Raw genomic sequence first — 18,591 nt, 5'->3', positions numbered from 1 at the left:
AAGGACATAAATCACATTTGCCTTATCAAGAAATTTCTATGTACAGGAAGAAAAATAATAGCAAACAATCAACTTCTGGCAATGACAATTTTGATATGCCATAGAAGGTCACCAAAGCCAAAATAAACATCAAACTTTCCAAAAAAAACCTGAATTATTTCAAATACAGTAAAGCCTCTATGCCATATTTTGGGGATAAATACTAACTCAGAGAAAGCACTCAGTAACTTTTTTTTGAAACAATAAAAGAAAATTCTCAATGGTCAGTTTATTGTTCCAGATTGGTGCATTAATAAATGATAACACAGAAAGTATTTATTCAGTACCATGTGCCCAGACTGATCTATTACAAAGAGAAATCCCATCTCTTCCTTCATGAGAGAGGCATGTAAAAAATTACAATGCAATGTGTTAAGTAGAGAAATAGAGTCACATAAAATTTTATGGGTATATAATAAAGGTAAGTATTAATAACTCTGCTTAGCACTTTTACAGAAGTAGCCAGAATGAGTAATGTGTGAGATGTTTCTTAAAGCATGAATAGAATTTAGGTAGGAGGAGAAGTGTAGAAGAGGATATCCCAGAAATAAGGGCAGAATGTACAAAGGCATGGCATTAACAAAAATTCCTGTTTAACATACAGTGAGAAAGAAGTTCAGTACAGCAAGTTCAGGAGTGTGTGTGTGAAGAAGAATCCCAAGATGTGGTGGGACATTAAGACAAGATCATCTTGTGGAAGCATTTTTAAAACATTCTAAGAATTTTGAATATTTTCCTATAGGTATCAGGAAGTTATTAAAGTCATGTAAGCAGACATAGCATATAATTGAATTTGAGTTTTATAAAAGTTTGCTCTGCTGGCAGGAAGTAAGAAGTCTCAGTTAGGGAGGGAGGGGCAGAATTAGGAGAAAAACTCCCAGGAAATAAATTCAATTCGTGAGTATACAATGTTTTCCATTTATTTGTGTCATCTAATTTTCCCCCATATATTTATTTTATTGCATTTTAGGTTTTGGGGTACATGTGAAGAACATGCAAGATTGTTGCATAGGTACACACGTGGCAGTGTGATTTGCTGCCTTCCACATCATCACCTACATCTGGCGTCTCTCCCCTTGCTATCTCTCCCCAGCTCCCCACCCCCCACCATCCCTCCCCTATTTCCCCCCAATTGACCCCAGTGTGTAGTGCTCCCCTCCCTGTGTCCATGTGTTCTCATTGTTCAACACCCACCTATGAGTGAGAACATGCGGTGTTTGATCTTCTGCTCTTCTGTCACTTTGTTGAGAATGATGGTTTCCAGGTTCATCCATGTCCCTACAAAGGACACAAACTCATCGTTTTTGATGGCTGCATAATATTCCATGGTGTATATGTACCACATTTTCCCTGTCCAGTCTATCATCGATGGGCATTTGGGTTGGTTCCAAGTCTTTGCTATTGCACACGAATGTTTATTGCAGCACTGTTTTTTTTTGTGTGTGTTTTTTTGAGACAGTCTCACTATGTCGCCCAGGCAGGAGTGCAGTGGCATGATCTCGGCTGCTCACTGCAACCTCCACCTCCCAGGTTCAAACAATTAGCCTGCCTCAGCCTTCTGAGGAGCTGGGATTACAGGCGTATGCCACCACATCCAGCTAATCTTTGTATTCTTTTAGTAGAGAGGGATTTTCACCATGTTGGCCAGGCTGGTTTTGAACTCCTGACCTCAGGCGATATGCCTGCCTCAGCCTCTCAAAGTTCTGGGATTACAGGCACAAGCCACTGTGCCTAGCCAGTAATGTTTTCTAATTCCTGTTGTAGAGATCTTTAACCTCCCTGTTAGCTATATTTTTAGATATTTTATTCTTTTTGTGGCTACTATGAATAGGAAGAATCAAATTGTTAAAATGCCCACAGCAATTTATAGATTCAATGCTTTTCCTATTAAACTACCAATGACATTCTTTACAGAATCAGGATTCTAAGATTTATTTGGAACCAAAAAAATGACCCTAAATAGCCAAAGCAATCCTAAGCAAAAAGAAAAAAACTGGAGGCATCATGCTATCAAACCTCAAATTACACTACAGGGATATAGTAACTAAAAGAGCATGGTACTGATTCAAAAACATAGACCAATGGAACAGATTAGATAGCCCAGAAACAACGCCTCACACATACAACCATCTGATCTTCAACAAAGCTGACAAAAGCAAGCAACAGGGAAAGGATTCCTTAAATGTAAAACCTAAAACTATAAAACCCTAGAAATACCATTCTGGGCATTGGCCCACGCAAAGATTTCATGATAAAGACTCCAAAAGCAATTGCAACACAACCAAAAATTGACTACTGGGACCTATTTAAGCCAAAAAGCTTCTGCACAGCAAAAGAAACTATCAACAGAGTAAATGGATATCTTAGCAAATGGGAGAAAATATTTGCAAACTATGCCTCTGACAAAGGTCTAATATCCAGAATCTATAAGGAACTCAAGTAAACAAACAAAAGCTTACAACCCCATCGAAAAGTATGCAAAGAACAAGAACAGATACTTCTCAAAAGACATACACATGGCCAACAAGCATATGAAAAAATGCTCAATATAACCAATTATTAGGGAAATGCAAATCAAAACCACAATGAGATACTATCTCACACCAGTCAGAATAGCTATTATTAAAAAGTCAAAAAATAACAGATACTGGTAAGGTTGTGGAAAAAAGAGAATGCTTACACACTGCTGGTGGGAATGTAAGTAAGTTCAGCCACCGTGGAAAGCAGTTTGGAGATTTCTCAGAGAACTTAAAACAGAATTACCATTAGACCCAGCAATCCCACTACTGGGTATATACCCAAAGGAAAATAAATGTTTCTACCAAAAAGACACATGCACTTGTATATTCATCATAACACATAACACTATTCACAAGAGCAAAGACATGAAATCAACCAAGATGCCCATCAACAGTGGACTGGATAAAGAAAATGTGATGCGGTGTGTGTGTGCGTGTGTGTGTGTGTGTGTGTGTGTGTGTGTGTGTGTACCAAAGAATACTACGTAGCTAAAAAATACATGAGATCGTGGCCTTTGCAGCAATATGGATAGAGCTGAGGGCCATTATTCTATGTGAATTAACATGAAAACAAAAAACCAAATATCTCATGATCTCACTCATAAGAGGGAGCTACACATTAAATACACATGGACACAAAGAAGGGAACAATAGACACTGGGGTCTGTTGGAGGGTGGGGGATAAGGATTTAAAAACTACTAATCAGGTGTTATGCTGATTTCCTGGGTGACATAATTATCTGTACACCAAACCTCTTTGAACATGTAATTTACCCATGTAACAAACTTTCACATGTACCCCTTGAACCTTAAAATTAATGTTGAAAGAAAAAAAGAAAGAAATCCTAAGAACCTATAGAGAATTCAAAAACAACAAAAACTGACAAACACCCACTTCTCTATCCCCAAGTGCTTGTCCCTTAATAATTCAGGACTTATTAAATAATTGAAAAGATGAATGAATGTCTATTGGAGTTAACTTTGAGATCAGTTTTAAACATGGCATATGCAATTTTAATGAAACAGATCGCTGAGATTGCAATGGGCTAATTTTCCAACATTCTGCGATATATCCTAGCCACTTACTTTTCAGAAAAATTTTCAATCACATTAAGTTGCATATGGACTCAGAATGGAATTAAAATTAAATCTAAAGTAGTAAGCCATTCTGCAGACCATTTTACATGCAGTTATTATACTGTTTTTATAATTTCGAAGTATTAATACATGACTAAATAGATAATTATCAGTTCTATTTTCAAATAATTTTCTCTCACACAATTAATGAAAATATTGCAATTTCTTATATCCTTACTGTTTTCCCTTAAGAGTTCCAATAAGACATGGCTTTAAAAGATGCTTTGAAAAGACTGTTAGAATCTGATTTTGAAGTTTATAACTCAAAGATAAACTTATTTCTAACCAACTTTGTGATGAGTAGAGTGAGCATTGGAATTCCTGGCCTACCACCCTTTCTGCCATTTCTTGGTAACAATCACCCTCTGTTTTCTCGTTCGTATGTTCCATGAAGAGCTCATGTGACCCAAGGAAGGCTGACTCCAATACTGGATCTAGAGGGGACGTAGGCAGCTCAGGTATAAACAGATCTCTATAAGCATATCCATTGGCCATTGGTACCGAGGGAATATCACCAAATTTTTAGTGTATATGACTTCTGTGAAACTGGAGGAGGTATTAGTAGGCTCTCCTTTGAAATAAGCTTTCTCCTCTGCAGAACAACTGAAGACACCATGTCTTCCACTGGATGGTGAGACCTAGAACAATACAGCCAACTTCCTACCAGATCCTCCATCCAACTGAAGATGAGGGTGGCATCTGGAGAAAAAGGGGGCTGTGAGAATTACAGGGAATCAAGCCAAAACCCAGCTCAGCTCCTGCCTAGAGTCTGATGCACTTTTGGATATTTTAGTTACATGAGCCAAAAAATTCTCTACAAAGTTGAAGCCATTTTGAAGTGGGTTTTCTGTAACTTACAACTGAAACCATCTCCACTAAGTAGAAGGGGTTGACATAGAAAATGGCTAAAGATATCACAAAGAACAGCCAAGATGGAGATTAAGAGAAAGGACTTTGGAACTACACAGCCTGGAACAACTCACAGCTCAACATCCCCTACCTGTGGGACATTTGGGAGTCATTTAGACTTGTGCCTTGGTTTCATTTTCTGTAAAATAGGGATAATAATGTTTACGTCACAATACTATGAGTTAGTAACAATGAATTTTTTTAAATTGACTAATAACATAAAGTACTTAGAACAGTGTTTAGCATGTTGTCAATCTCCCAATTAGAGACAGCCTTTATTAAGGTCCTTCTAGTTCTGAAGAGTCTGTCAATCAATTATTTATAATTATGTTATTTAAAGTATATGATGTAATATTTCCACTTGCAAATTTCAGTACAAACTTCATAGCCAGATTAACTCTTACAATCAAGAATTGACTGCCAGTAGACCTAAGACTGAACCTAGAACTTCTGAACCACTTGGTCAATTCACCAAATATTAAATCCCTCTTATATGAAAGATATTGGATTTATAGGTTCATTTAATAATAACTATGGTGAACCAGATATTATTATAAAGCTCGGGTTACAGTAGTAAACAGAAGAGACCCAACCTCTACCCTTTTGACATCCTCATTGGAGTGGCCATCTGAGTTCCATAACTAAGTAACATCCCCTCCCATTAAGTTATTCACAGGCTGGCAGTACAGTTGGAATCCCATACAGGAAAAAATATACAACTACCGGACACTGCGATAAGTGTTATCATACCGTGAAACACCTGGTAAATGAGAGCAATAAAACAAGGGGAGGTTAAAGATGTGTCCCAGGAAGATATGGAATTTGTCAGGCATATTGGTATTAGGCAGAGGGGAATAAATGGCTCTTAATGTAGAGAACAGGAATTGTGACAGGGTAGCCACAGACGGGTGACCAGCATGGAACAGGGATTCGGAAAACACAAGGTGCCCCAGCACAGCCCTGCCTGTGCACATAGTCACAGGGACTAGCAGAGCTCAGTCCCTGGAAAGCCACATAAGCCATGTTAAATTCAGACCTGCCATTATAGATACTGTGAAAGAGATTTTTGTTAAATAAGTGTTGGTCCCAGAGGGTAGTGGAGGAAACTCGAGAGGCCTGGGTGTCTCCTGACAGGAAGCAATGGATAAAGGAAGCGTATATTAAAGAGCATGAAATGTATCCCAAAGCAATTTTCCTTTACCAATTTTATGCTAAATGATTCAGATCACTAGAGACATCTAATTTATTTTTTAGACAGTTCCAAAAGATAAGAAAAAGCAAAACACTGAACTGCCTAACACCAGAATCTGTTGATGCATTTTGATCCTGAAATGTGATTCCATATTAAAGTCAGCTAGCGTGTTGATGTTAATTTTGTTTAAATCAAACACTACTTCTTAGGTGGCTATAGAAAATAATGCTTAGAGTCCTAGGAAATTACATTACCTTCATATCTAGACATTTTGGCTGGAACTAAAATAGCAAGTGTTGTTTATACGTGAAATCTTTTACTCTTAGAGTTAGAAGACCTTAAATGTCATCTAGTACAATGTTCAGACCAATGCATGAGGCCACCCTCTCTACAATGTCCTGCTTCTTTTAAAAAGCCTTCCTATTTATTCATCTAGTGAATGTTTATGGAGTACCAACAATGTACAAGGTGCTGTACTTGGTGCTGGAGATACATAATACATGATACATTCTCTTTCTTCATAAAACTTACTTTAAAAAATTGATTGGCAACTAGCAATTTAGACTGCTATTTCTCTCCTATCACCACCAATCCCCTTTCCTTAACATAAAAACATGCAAACCATCCTACTAGCCAAATATATCAAAATATGTCCTGGAACAATGTCCACTGTCCCTCTGGGAGTAGCATGAATTCTATTCATAGCCTAGTCCATTCCCCATGACCTCAGCCACTTCTCAGTGTTCAGCCCTTATCTCTCCCTGACTCTGTCTTATGATTTTTTAAAACCCACTGTACCTACCAGAAAGAATAATAATGATTAAAGGACCTCTACTCATAAATTCAAATGCCTAGTTGTCTTAATAATACTAGCTTACACTTACACAGTACTTACCATGAACCAGACACTTTCTGAAGTGCTTGATATGTGTTCAGTCATTTAATTTTCATAAAAACATCATGAAGTAGGCACTCATTTTAGTCTTCATTTTACAAATGAATACACTGAGGCATATAAAATAAAATCCATACTTGTCAAAGGTAAACTAGAATTGTGTTGCAACACTGTTAGTTAAGGAGGGATTAAGAGTAATGCAGGGAAATCCTATAAGAGTCTTAATATCTACTTATTATAGTGTCTATATAAATACATAAATAACAAATGCAGTTTTGTGTGATCACAAATTGTGGTACAACATTTTCTAGATGATTTTTGTTTTGGATAAATTCAGGTCTGCATTGCCCAATATGGAAGCCACTAGCCACACATGACTATAAAAATCTTAATTAAAAATCAGTAAATTTAAAATTCAGTTCCTTTGTCAAGTCAGCTACATTGTGGAATGTGCAATAGCCAATAGCTATGTGTGGCTGGCTACTGGGTAGAGTATTGGGCAGCACAAATACTGAACGTCACCATCATCATAGAAAGTTCTGTTGGACAACACTGATCTAGATGGTGAAGAATATGGCAAGAATATATTTATGAGAGAGAATGATGTGTTGAAGAACAGACTGGAGCCCCTTGTGTTAGCTCCTGACCTCCTTGACTCATGAGTAAAATGGATTAGGCAAATGCTTTATTTTCTTGTTCTTCCTCCTTCTTTATCACACAAATATCAAAAATCTGTCATTGGCAAAGTTGAAAATGGAAAGAAGTAAAATAAAAAACAACTAAGTCATAAGTTATCCTAAATTAGGTGATGCTACTTTGAAGTAGAAATCCACTTCTAAATACAGGGTAATGATCGATTAATTTTTCTGTTTAAGGTCATTTTTTCCTCTGAGTCTTTTAATAGCTAATAATGGATCTACTGTGAGCCTAACAATAATCTACTACATTTTACATATTAAGATGCTTACTCAATAAGTAATTATCAAGAATTTCTTTGAATTTAAAAAAAAAAAAAACTGAGTTAACAGAAACAGGTACTCTACCCAGAGGGGAAAAGTATAACACTTTAGTGTAGAGTAACTCATTTCAACTATTAGGTAACCCAGGGAATCCCATTCTCTTACAAAAATATTTTCACACTCCCTTTAAAAAGCAGAGTGGGAAAATGTTGAGGAAATGAAGACTTCCTGTTTCTGCCACATGTGAATAATTATCCAGCTGCAGCTCCAAAATAAGTAAGATTGGAAAACTCTTTCAGATCTCCTTGTAGCTGAATATCAAAGGAAATTTGGGTGTTTCTAAAACTATTGTACTTCTGGTTCATGTTGGAATTATGATAGTTCTCCTGTTTAGGTCTCTACATATAAATAGAGTTCTGTGATTTGAACCTACAGAATCTCCCTGCAGACTTTCTTTTCTTTTATATGACGACTCTGTCATAAGTGAAGAGCATTTTGAAGAGCACAAGTTCACTTTCTTTAGTTGAGGCCAAAGGCCACAGTAAAATCTTTGTTCTCCTACTTTTATTTCTAACCATACCTAATTTTTTTAGTATTCTATGAAATTTTATTAAATTCTTTTTATAAATATCTTTCTGGATCTTTTCAAACTATTTTTCTTCAACATCTAAGAAAAAAGTATGTCACAATAATATTGTAATGCTTGCTTTTGCTGGGCAAAATGTGTTTTTCAGATGTTAATCTTTATTGAAAATATAGACCTGAAGGCGCTTTAGGCAGTCAGTTCAATCTAATCTGTTTCCAAAGGGGCTGATGAAACCTGAACTGGTGATGCTACCAAGGCAGATTTTATGATAGGGAGAGAGTGCAATATTTGAAGGGTAAAAGGCAGCAAGAAAGTGGTTCTGTGTGCTGTGCTTCAGGACGCTGATCACCATGCTTCCTCACGGATGAGTCACTTCTTTAGGAAAGAAAATCTCTACTCCACTGTTAAATTTAATAGCTCAGAAACCATTGAAATACTTTTCATATAATGTTAAGGAGTACAAGAAAGTGTAATGATAGAGGAACAGTCAATGCAAAAAGTAAAATCAATACATGCCAATAAAAAAAATGTGAAACTTTCTGAAGGAAAGAATATACATTTGTCCAAGAAATTCTTCTATTTAGAATAAAGAATTTTTAAACATGGATATGCATATTTAGTATGAGATATTAACATGTAAATTATCTTTAAATAAAAAGAGGGTTTTTTTGTTTGTTTTTTTTACTATACTGTTAAAAGAATAAAGAATGTGTGATGCAGTCCTAGGTCCAGAAAGTGATGCAGGGCTAGAATTAGGAAGGTACTCTGTTATTGAGAAGCTGGTAATTTGAAAGGAAGTTTGGCATCTGAGAGAGGCGACAGTGGGAGGGGAGCATATTTTTCCACAAACACTCCTAGATCAGGAATTTGTGTGACTAAGGCATGATACATAACTGAAATCTAACAAGGTGTGACTAATTTCTGTGTAATTTTTTTGTGGTGCATTTTTGTTCATGAAAGTAAAACAATGCCTTTTCCAAGTTGCAGCATTTGAAAAGTTTCACATAGGGAATATAAAAAATACATATTCTTCCACTACCCTTACTCTTCCACAATTAATTCTGGCTTCACTCCTAACCTATTGTGGGACTACGAATCAGTGACCTAACTTCTCTGTGTTGGTTTTCCCATGTATAAAATTGAGATGTTAATAGCGCCTATGACATAAAGGTGTTATAAGTTGTTAAAATGAGGTAAAGATTAAATGAAATACTAAATAAATCTAAAACATAAAGTCGTTATAAAGATTAAGTGAGATAATGCAGTTAAGGTGCTTAGCACAGTGCCTAGAACATAGTGAAGTCTGCAATAAATGGAAGTTATTTAAACTATTAGTGTCTTAAAACCCACAGGGATATTTCACAGGAACAAAGCAGTGGTCTACATAGTATGTCATATGAATGGGAAAGATAGCCAATGTGAAAACAGAGAATACACATCAGTGTCTGTTAAGGTAAGGATCTGGTTGGTGATAATTCTGTATCTGTGGATTTCGGATGACCAGCTGAACAAACACAATTCCCAATAAATATGCTTGCCTGCTGTGCGGAGCTGCATTCTGTTGAAGTGTGCTATCTAACAGAGCTTTCTCTGATGATGAAAATATTCTATCACTTTCTACCCAGTACAGTATCCTTTTGCCATATGTCATAACTGAATACTTGGAATATGGCTAGAATAACTGAGGGACTGAACTTGTGCTTTAAATTAAGACAGCCATATATGGCTGTGGCTGACATTTTGGACAGCACAGCTATAGAAAGATACAAATAAACAGAATACAGAAGTCATATATTTAAAACAACTTCTTTCATCATGCTACATTATTCCAAAACAAAAAGATAAGTTTAAGTACCTTGCATCATCCTTTTATTATGGCATCTACAATGCCCAGCATAGGTATATGCTGGAGGGGCAAGAAGCAAGGACACTCCAGTAGCGTGAGCACATCTGAAACCCAGATCTCAGTTTAAAAAGTACTGTTGTTCACTAATAGAATTTTTGGAGATGTGGATGATTCTGAGTTGGAGATGAAGAATACAAAATCAAAAAATGAAACAAAACATGATACAGTTGCACACAGAAATTTAAATAATTGTTTGCATTTTTGAAAGATATTAAAGGTTGTCCAATCGTTGCCTACAGCAACACTTCCTAAAATTATATTTATCCCATTCCTTTCCATATCTCCTGCACCCTGCATCTGTCTTAAATCTCAGGCTCTCCCCGCTTTTCCTTTCAATTCCCATTAAATCCAGCCTCCAAATAAAATTTGTATTGTTCCTCACCTTTCTCCCATTCTTGTTTTCTCCTCAAGTCTTTTTTCCTCTTTGAATAAATCCTTCCAGAGCAAATACTCCTTCCTAGCTTCTCCTTTCCCCGTTCTCTGATTTTGTGGTGCAGAAAGCAAGGAACCAAGATGGCAGATTCAACATATCTCTTAGAAATTACAAAGACCAAGCTAACAAATTTAGAATTCTTTTACAGGTGTGGCCAGAGGGAGAATGTATGGAAGTACTTGTAACTTAATTTTTTCTCCCATTCAAGTACTAACTAGGCCTGAACCTGCTTAGCTTCTGAGATCAGACGAGATCAGGTGCATTCAGGGTGGTATGACCATAGGCTTGATTTTTTCTTTCTAATTATTTTTCACTGTTAAGCACATGTATTACACACTAATTTCCCAGTCCCTTTCTAATGTCATCTAAATAGGTTTCTTAAAGCACCACACACAGTTAGTCCTATACATGCAATAATTTGTTGACTATATAGTAAAAGTAAAATTGCTTCCTGCCAAAAATATATCCTCATTTCAGGTAGCAAGTTCCTTGTTAGAATGAGGTATACATTTCCTTTCCAAGCATTATCATACAAAAATGTGAATACATTTAGAGAAATAACATTAAACGACTATCAATCTTTTACATTCAACATATCTGTTTCTGTCCTGGCAGGTTCCTGGCATCAGACAATGCCTGGAATGGAACTATTCCTAAAAGTGGAAGGGCTGATGGCATTGTACCATCGTAGGTACAATGTACGCCATGGGGTAGAGCTGGGTGGAAGCAAAAGCATTAAGTCACAAGAATGCTAGCTGAGGGGTAAGACACACGAAGAGTAAGCAAGAGTCTCCCAGAATTCCATTTCACAGTACTGCCTGTAGTCAGCATTATCTATTCATTAAATAATTAAGGTATGAACAATATATAATTAAATAAATTGGGCGAAAAATGAGTTTCTGTTCTTATACAAAGGCTTAACTAATAATGTGAGTCTTAAGATTTCATGCTATGAAACTAGGAAACATAACAGATATTCTTACACCTCTCTCAGACAGTTTCTATCTCAGTGCCTGTATTAGTACATGAAAATAATGTGCTTCCCCTTCATAGCCATGAAAATCATATTGAAAATGACGTATACCAAATGAAAAGATACTGTGTCTTTGAAGAATCAGGCCATAAATAAGACTTCTTCTGGCATTCACTACAAAAATCTTACACTCACGAGGACCTTTTCTCAAGGCCATCGTTTAACACAAATTTGGAAATACATTAGAGGAAATAATTTGTTAACCAGCTGTCTTTCTTAAACAGCCCATTAAACAAATTAATCCATACCAAAGGGGCTGCCATACAAGGTCATAAATGAAACAAGTCTTACATGTTTGTCACTAGGGCAGAAATGAGATAAAATTCTGGGAACAAACTAATGAGATAAAATTCTGGGAACAAACTATCCTGTTTAAACTCTCACAAACACTTTCCAATTAACATTTGGAATAGAATAGATATCAATGGTACTCAGTCATTTCTTTACATCAGTTATATTTAGTATAGGACAAATCATGAAAGATTTCATAATGTTCATATGGAATGCATTGAGATCAGGCAGCTTGGGGAGGTTGGCTTTATAGACAAATACTATATGATTCCACTTATATGAGGTACCTAGAGGAGTCAATTTATAGAAACAGAAAGCAGAAATGGTGGTTTCCAGAGGCAGGGAGGAAACGGGAAAGGGGAGTTGTTTAACAGATATGGAGTTTCAGTTTTGCGAGATGAAAGGAGTTCTGGAGATTGGCTGCACAGCAATGTGAATATGCTTAACACTGCTGAATGGGACATTTAAAAATGGTTAAGATGGCAACTGTTTTATTATGTGTATTTTATCACAATTAAATTTCTTTTAAAAGAGAGAAAAAAAATACCTTAGTTATTTCCTGTACTATTCAGATAGAATTCTGGAGGAAAGATCACCTAGCTCCTAGTTACATTGGACCCTTCAAGATCCTGGCTCCTTACCTTTCCGTCTGCTGACATCTCCCTTTAGCACCCACACTCTGTACCCCGAGCTGTACCAGAAAGTTCCTAGATGGCAGTTTTTTTCTCAAACTCTGACTCCAGGGGAAAAAGGTAGAACATTTTCTAACTTTTTTCCCTGGAGATGATGGGGGTTATACCCTGAAGCTAAGGAAGCTAAAACAGCTGCTTCACCATTCTCTTCCAAGGTCATGTACTTAATTTTTTCATTTTATTTTAAACCACTCCCTCTCTCCCTACAAACAAACAAAAACTGTATAAGCTTCAGGCTCCACTAAACTTGAATCCACCTCTGCCAAGGTATCCTATATACAGTGAAGATATCCCTTCCTCCAGGACATGAGCATCCTGTCTGTGACCCCCTTTCAGTGATGTGCGTATTGTCATATTGTTTACTCATTGTCACAGACATTGGATTGTACTTATCACCCTTCCAAACCAAGCTGTGTGTTTTCTAAGGAAAGGGATTTTATTTGTCTCTCTACTTCAGTTCCTGAAACATAGTACAGGATAAGTGTTCATGAATTGATTTAAGTCAATTCACGAATTGAGTTAAGAAAGTCAGCAGAGAGCTGGGTGCAGTGGCTCACCCCTGTAATCCCAGAACTTTGGGAGGCCAAGGCGAGCGGATCACAAGGTCAAGAGATTGAGACTATACTGGTCAACATGGTGAAACCCCGTCTCTACAAAAAATACAAAAAGTAGCCAGGCGTGTTGGCACACGCCTGTAGTCTCAGCTACTTTGGAGGTTGAGGCAAAAGAATCACTTGAACCTGGGAGGCGGAGGTTGCAGTGGGCCGAGATGGCACCACTGCACTCCAGCCTGGTGACAGAGTGAGACTCTGTCTCAAAAAAAAAGGAAAATGAGTGGAAAAATCAGGACTAAAATCGAGTCTTTAAGCTATGGATATGCAAAGGCAGACAGAGTGGTATGATGCTCATTGAAGACTCGGAAGGGGGAGGGCAGGAGGCGGGCGAGGGATAAAAACATTACATATTGATTACCATGTACACTGCTCAGGTGACAGGTACACTAAAATCTCAGACTTCACCGCTATACAATTCATCCATGTAACCAAAAATCACTTGTTCCCCAAAAGCTATCAAAATTTTAAAACTACTTTTAAATAAATAATATAGCAATAATAAATTCAAGTCTTAGTATTTCCCCTCCCCTAACTCATCTTTTCTTGTTTGCCTAGTTAGGGGCACACAAACTTTCGTCTTAGAAATTTAGGGATTTTCTTGCTGTGCAAAGCAAACATTAAACAGGTTTAACTTGACAGCTCAAGTTTTCTGAAACTAATCTTTATGTCGAGACACTAAAGGCAATCTAATAAAAACAGGGATTTGGATATTAATAAACTATATACAAACTTGACGTCCTGCTTGAAGAAAAAGTAAAAGTTGGGCTTAGGATTTCTGTCCACACACTGTGCAAACAATTCCTAAAATACAAATCATGCCTGTAAAATGAAATAAGGAAAAATTCCTCATATTGAAAAGCTATCCTCAGAATGCACTTTAGATCCTCAAAAACTTAAGGAGAAATTCATGTGTAGGTATTTCTGTGTGCTTACACATGATTAATATTTTTGAATCATTAACAATTCAAATTAGTAAGAATAAAAATAAACAGTATTTAATGTGTACTTAGTGTGCAGATATTTTCCTGTTTTTCCATGCATTATTTATTTTAGCCTCTTGATGTCTATATGAAGTAGGTATTATTATTATTATTATTCCCATTTCACAAGCTTTGAGAGAGTAAGTCAAATGTCCTGGGTCACCCAGCAAGAAGGGTGCAAAGCCAGGACTGGCACTCACCACCTGGTCTCCAAGCCAAACCATTTCACCATTAAGCTGCATTCTCTCTCTTTTTTTGAAGTCACCTTTTCCAAAGGCCACCTTCAGTCCAAGACAAAGCAGTGAGACCTGCTGGTGCTTCAGGGCATTCCCTGAGCTCACAAAGGGGTAATGAGAATATTTTAAAAAATCATCCTACTAATGATGAGTAAGAAGACAGGGAGATGTAAATTTTTATGTACTTAAAAAATGAATCATGCAGACATTGCCTGTGTTGTAAGCAACTGTTTCAGGCTAGATGAAAATTGTGTACATATCATAGTTAAGTTGATCTCTGAGTTTAATTTATGGGTATATTTTATTTAGAATCACAATTGTTTTTATAATACAACAATAACAATACTGTCACTCTGAATAAACAGGAATATATGTTTATGTTGTACAGTAACTTGTTCCAAGGAGTTATTAAAACTGTAAACAAGATTTTACAGAAGGCAGAGGCAAGAGGAAAGCATGCTACTATCTTATCCTGCAGTGCAGATGAAGATATCAAAATGGGGCATTGCCTGCCAGGTGTATTGTAAACTGTGATTGGAAAAGGAGACTAAATAGGGAATGATGATATCATGCCAATGCTTTAAAATAAAGTGTTTCTTTTTTCAATATTTTTAAGATCATCAGAATGAAAAGACTGAAGTAAGATCAATGGTCAGTTTTTATATGCTTCTTCAAATTTTCCAAACTGCGTGTTTGCCTTTTCTATTTGCTACCTCAGAGAGTTTTGAATTAGAACTACTTTCCTTTCCAAATTTAAAGCAGTAATAAAACATTAAACTGCAGAAATATATATAGTTAAGTTTTCATATTTTCAATAATGTACTACTGAACTACATTATATATATACATATGTAATGTTATACATATATAATGTTGTACATTATTGAAAACATGAAAGCCAGGCTAGATAGTTACTGGTTCAACATATTTCGTTTGCACATGTGCTGAGAAGAAAATCAAATTCAAATGGAGTTTGTGGTGAAAGATGATGGACTTCACACATTTGTTTATCCTCTTTTCCTCTCTAGATCTTATCAAAAGTAAAGCAATAAAGAAAACACAGAATCACAAAAACGAAAGAACTGGAAATGGACTACCAGCAAGTAAGAGTTTTAAATGAAGTTACAGGAGGCAAAAGTAGAATGAGGTGGGATAACTAGTGAAGTTATTCAGAAGAAAGTCACAGCCCAGAATGTGTTCATCTTGAAAGTCAGCTACATGCACATCAGAAAGCTGTTAATTATGGGTGTAGAACAGAATGCAAATGCTTTTAAACTTGACATGTATATGTGAAAATATAAGTGATGTAAATTGGGAGATGAAAACTAGGAAGATAGCTGAAAACAAAAATTTAGATTAGTTTAAATCACTAGTGTCCTTTTATGGACTGAGAAGCCTAGAAGTCTATAATCGGTAGACAACACAAATAACCAAGAAGTCATAAAGTACTGCGAGAACAGTGCTATTACAAAGCTAGAGGGTGAAAGTGGGGGTAGCAATGGTGTGGAGGATATAACACTGCTAAGTCTCCATCTATTATATCAGAAAGTCAATAAATTATACCTAAGCGCAAAATTAAGAAATAGTAGCATAGTATGCATAGCATGTAGATTTATGAAGTTTAGGTATGAAAGGAGTTTAAAACAGGAACATTTAGAGGGGAAAAAAACTGTTGTCTCTGGGAAACAGAATTACATGTAGGAGAAGATGGGGCAAGGAGCTAATGTTATTATAAATTTCTCTATATTTTTTTAATGGGCAGGTATTATGTTTGCAAGAATTCTAAATGCATATAAGAAAAAATAAAAGCCTTCAAACATCTCTATAGGTTCAGCAAATCAATTTACGTTTGATATGCAAGGTGGGGAGGTAAGACAAATGCTTGAAAAACTCGGAACCTGCATAAAAAGAATGTAGAAGTTCCTGTTTAGGACTGCATTATGACATGGTGATGTCTGTTTGTATTCCGGCCAATAAATCCTGGCAGTAGGTCAACTGTTATCCTGTTAAAAGGTCTGGAGTGGAAGAATGGATTGTGTTTTTCATAAAAAGCTTGCTGACAAGACCAGAGAGAGTCTCCACTGGCAATTCTATTTCACAGTCCTTTCCCTTCTTTGGGCAACACAGATGATGGCAGTGGGCAACCACATGGCCTCTGCAATCTTTTCCTTCACACCTCTAAGTACAAATCTCTACAGTACAGAAATTCTCTGGATAGTTCTGTGCTTCTGTGACTGGTAGTATTCCTTGGATATATTTAAGAACTATAGCAACATAAATAGCTTGATTTTCCAGAACATGGCAGCTTCATGATATAGCATCTACTAATTTAAGATAAAACGGTTTCATAGATCCAAAAAGGCAGAAAAGCTCCAGTGATTCATAGAGTTAATTGGTCAATTATTGCCAGTTTGAATTAATCAGGAATATGCATGCACACACACACATTCACACACAACAAAACAAATCTCTGCATAGTTCAGTTTTGTTCCAAAAGGAAACAATAATCCCTAAAGTGACGGAAATGTCACTAGCCTGTCAAATCCTGCGTAGCACTCTGGGCCTCACAAGAGTTCAATTCACCCCATCTTAGGAAGACATTAATTATTATTACAGAACAGAATGTAATATTACATTATTAATATACTGAATAATATTAAAAATTGATATACTGAACCTATAGAGAATGTTATATAATTATTATTGCATAACATTCTGTTTATTAGGTAAAAATGTAAATGACATAATTTGGAAGATACAGTTCTCCTAAGTGTGGCTCTCACATTCCCAAGGCACCAGCCCATAAGAAGGCTGCGGCTTGCCTACAAGTGACACATCTAAGTGATTCCCAAGTGACTGAGTTAACAAATTCTTGTAACTATTGACTCTAGGTTAATTTATGGGCAAACATAGCCACATAAAGGCAGCCCAGCATTGGAGGTGTGTAGGACTACACCACTTCAATTCCAAATCCATCTTTCTATAAAATAATTCAGGATAACCCTCCCTCACTCTGCTCATGTTCCTCCAGTAAGCATCACCTCTGCAGATGTGATTGGTCCAGAAAGCCTGCACACTCTCTGTGGCCAAGAGCCGGTAGATAGGTTGTATCTTCTTCCAGATAAGCCTGGCCTGCCAGCTTTCTATGGACTTTTTATTGCTAGCCTCAGTTTTTGTTAATACTAAGCTATTAAAAGCTATTAGCAAATTAATAATAACACATATCTGTCTATTAATTTAGAATTCATTTCACTTGGTGTTCATGCCAAATCTGAGGCATAGCTCTCATAGACACGGCACGCAACCTTCACCATATTTACAGACTCCCATCTCCACATCTAGTCTTTAATTCTGCCTTCCTGCTTGCCACTAGAGATGAGCTCTCCATGCTCCCAGCTAAAGCCAATCAATTCTTCCATATGTGCTGTACACACATCTACTCCTGCTTGCTCAAGAATATCATTTCAGGGATGCATATCCCATTCTTCATGATGCGATTATTATTGTATGCCTCTATCAAAATATCTAATGTACCCCATAAATATATACACTTACAATGTACCCACAAATTCAAAACTTTTAAAAAGCTTTTTTTTTTAATTTAAAGAACACTATTTCAGCAAGTTTCACCTCTCTCTCTCCTGTAGCATCTATTTTTCTCTCTCTATCCATTAAGATACACATGTGCTACTATTTTTCCCATTAAAAAAGAAAAACCTTAAAACCTTGTTCTTGGTCCCCCGTCTTTCTTTAGCAACCATTCTTATTTCTCTTATCATTTATACCAAGTGTTCTCAGAAAGAGCTGCCTAAAGCTACTCCAATTGTTTCAAATTCCTCTCTTTTCATTCTCCCCTAAATCCACGTCAATCAGGTTACAATCATCATCCTTCCAAAAATGTGGAGAACACCAATGAGCTCCCCCTGGCTGATGCAATGGTCAATTCTCAGTTCTCATCTTACTGGAAATATCAGCGAAATTTGTCACAGTCCTTCAATCTCTCCTCCTTGATGCCTTTTCTTCACTTGAATTCCAGGTGCCCTGGTCTCCTGACTTTCTTCCTACCTCACCAGATGGCCTTTGCCAGTCTCCTTTTTACTGTTTTTTTCTTCCTCTCCCAGACCTCCCAACACTGGAGTGCCCCATGGCTCCAATGTCCTTCCATTTCTT

The 18,591-nt window shown here is 36.6% G+C and overlaps 1 long non-coding RNA gene across 1 annotated transcript; it reads right to left on the bottom strand.

The window, feature by feature from the left end:
- Positions 1 to 1,776: 1,776 nt before the first annotated feature.
- Positions 1,777 to 14,849, bottom strand: LOC116550296. The gene is made up of 3 exons (XR_004268317.1): positions 14,837 to 14,849; positions 7,245 to 7,248; positions 1,777 to 1,857 (listed from the first exon to the last, which is right to left on the bottom strand). It is a non-coding gene; the product is annotated as an uncharacterized LOC116550296 (long non-coding RNA).
- Positions 14,850 to 18,591: the final 3,742 nt, after the last annotated feature.

This window comes from Sapajus apella, unplaced genomic scaffold (assembly GCF_009761245.1).
Source record: "Sapajus apella isolate SASKATOON/1434 unplaced genomic scaffold, GSC_monkey_1.0 scaffold7, whole genome shotgun sequence".
In the NCBI taxonomy this organism is placed as follows: domain Eukaryota; kingdom Metazoa; phylum Chordata; class Mammalia; order Primates; family Cebidae; genus Sapajus; species Sapajus apella.
Note: the sequence above shows the minus strand (reverse complement) of the source record. Positions and strands in the feature narration are given on the sequence as shown.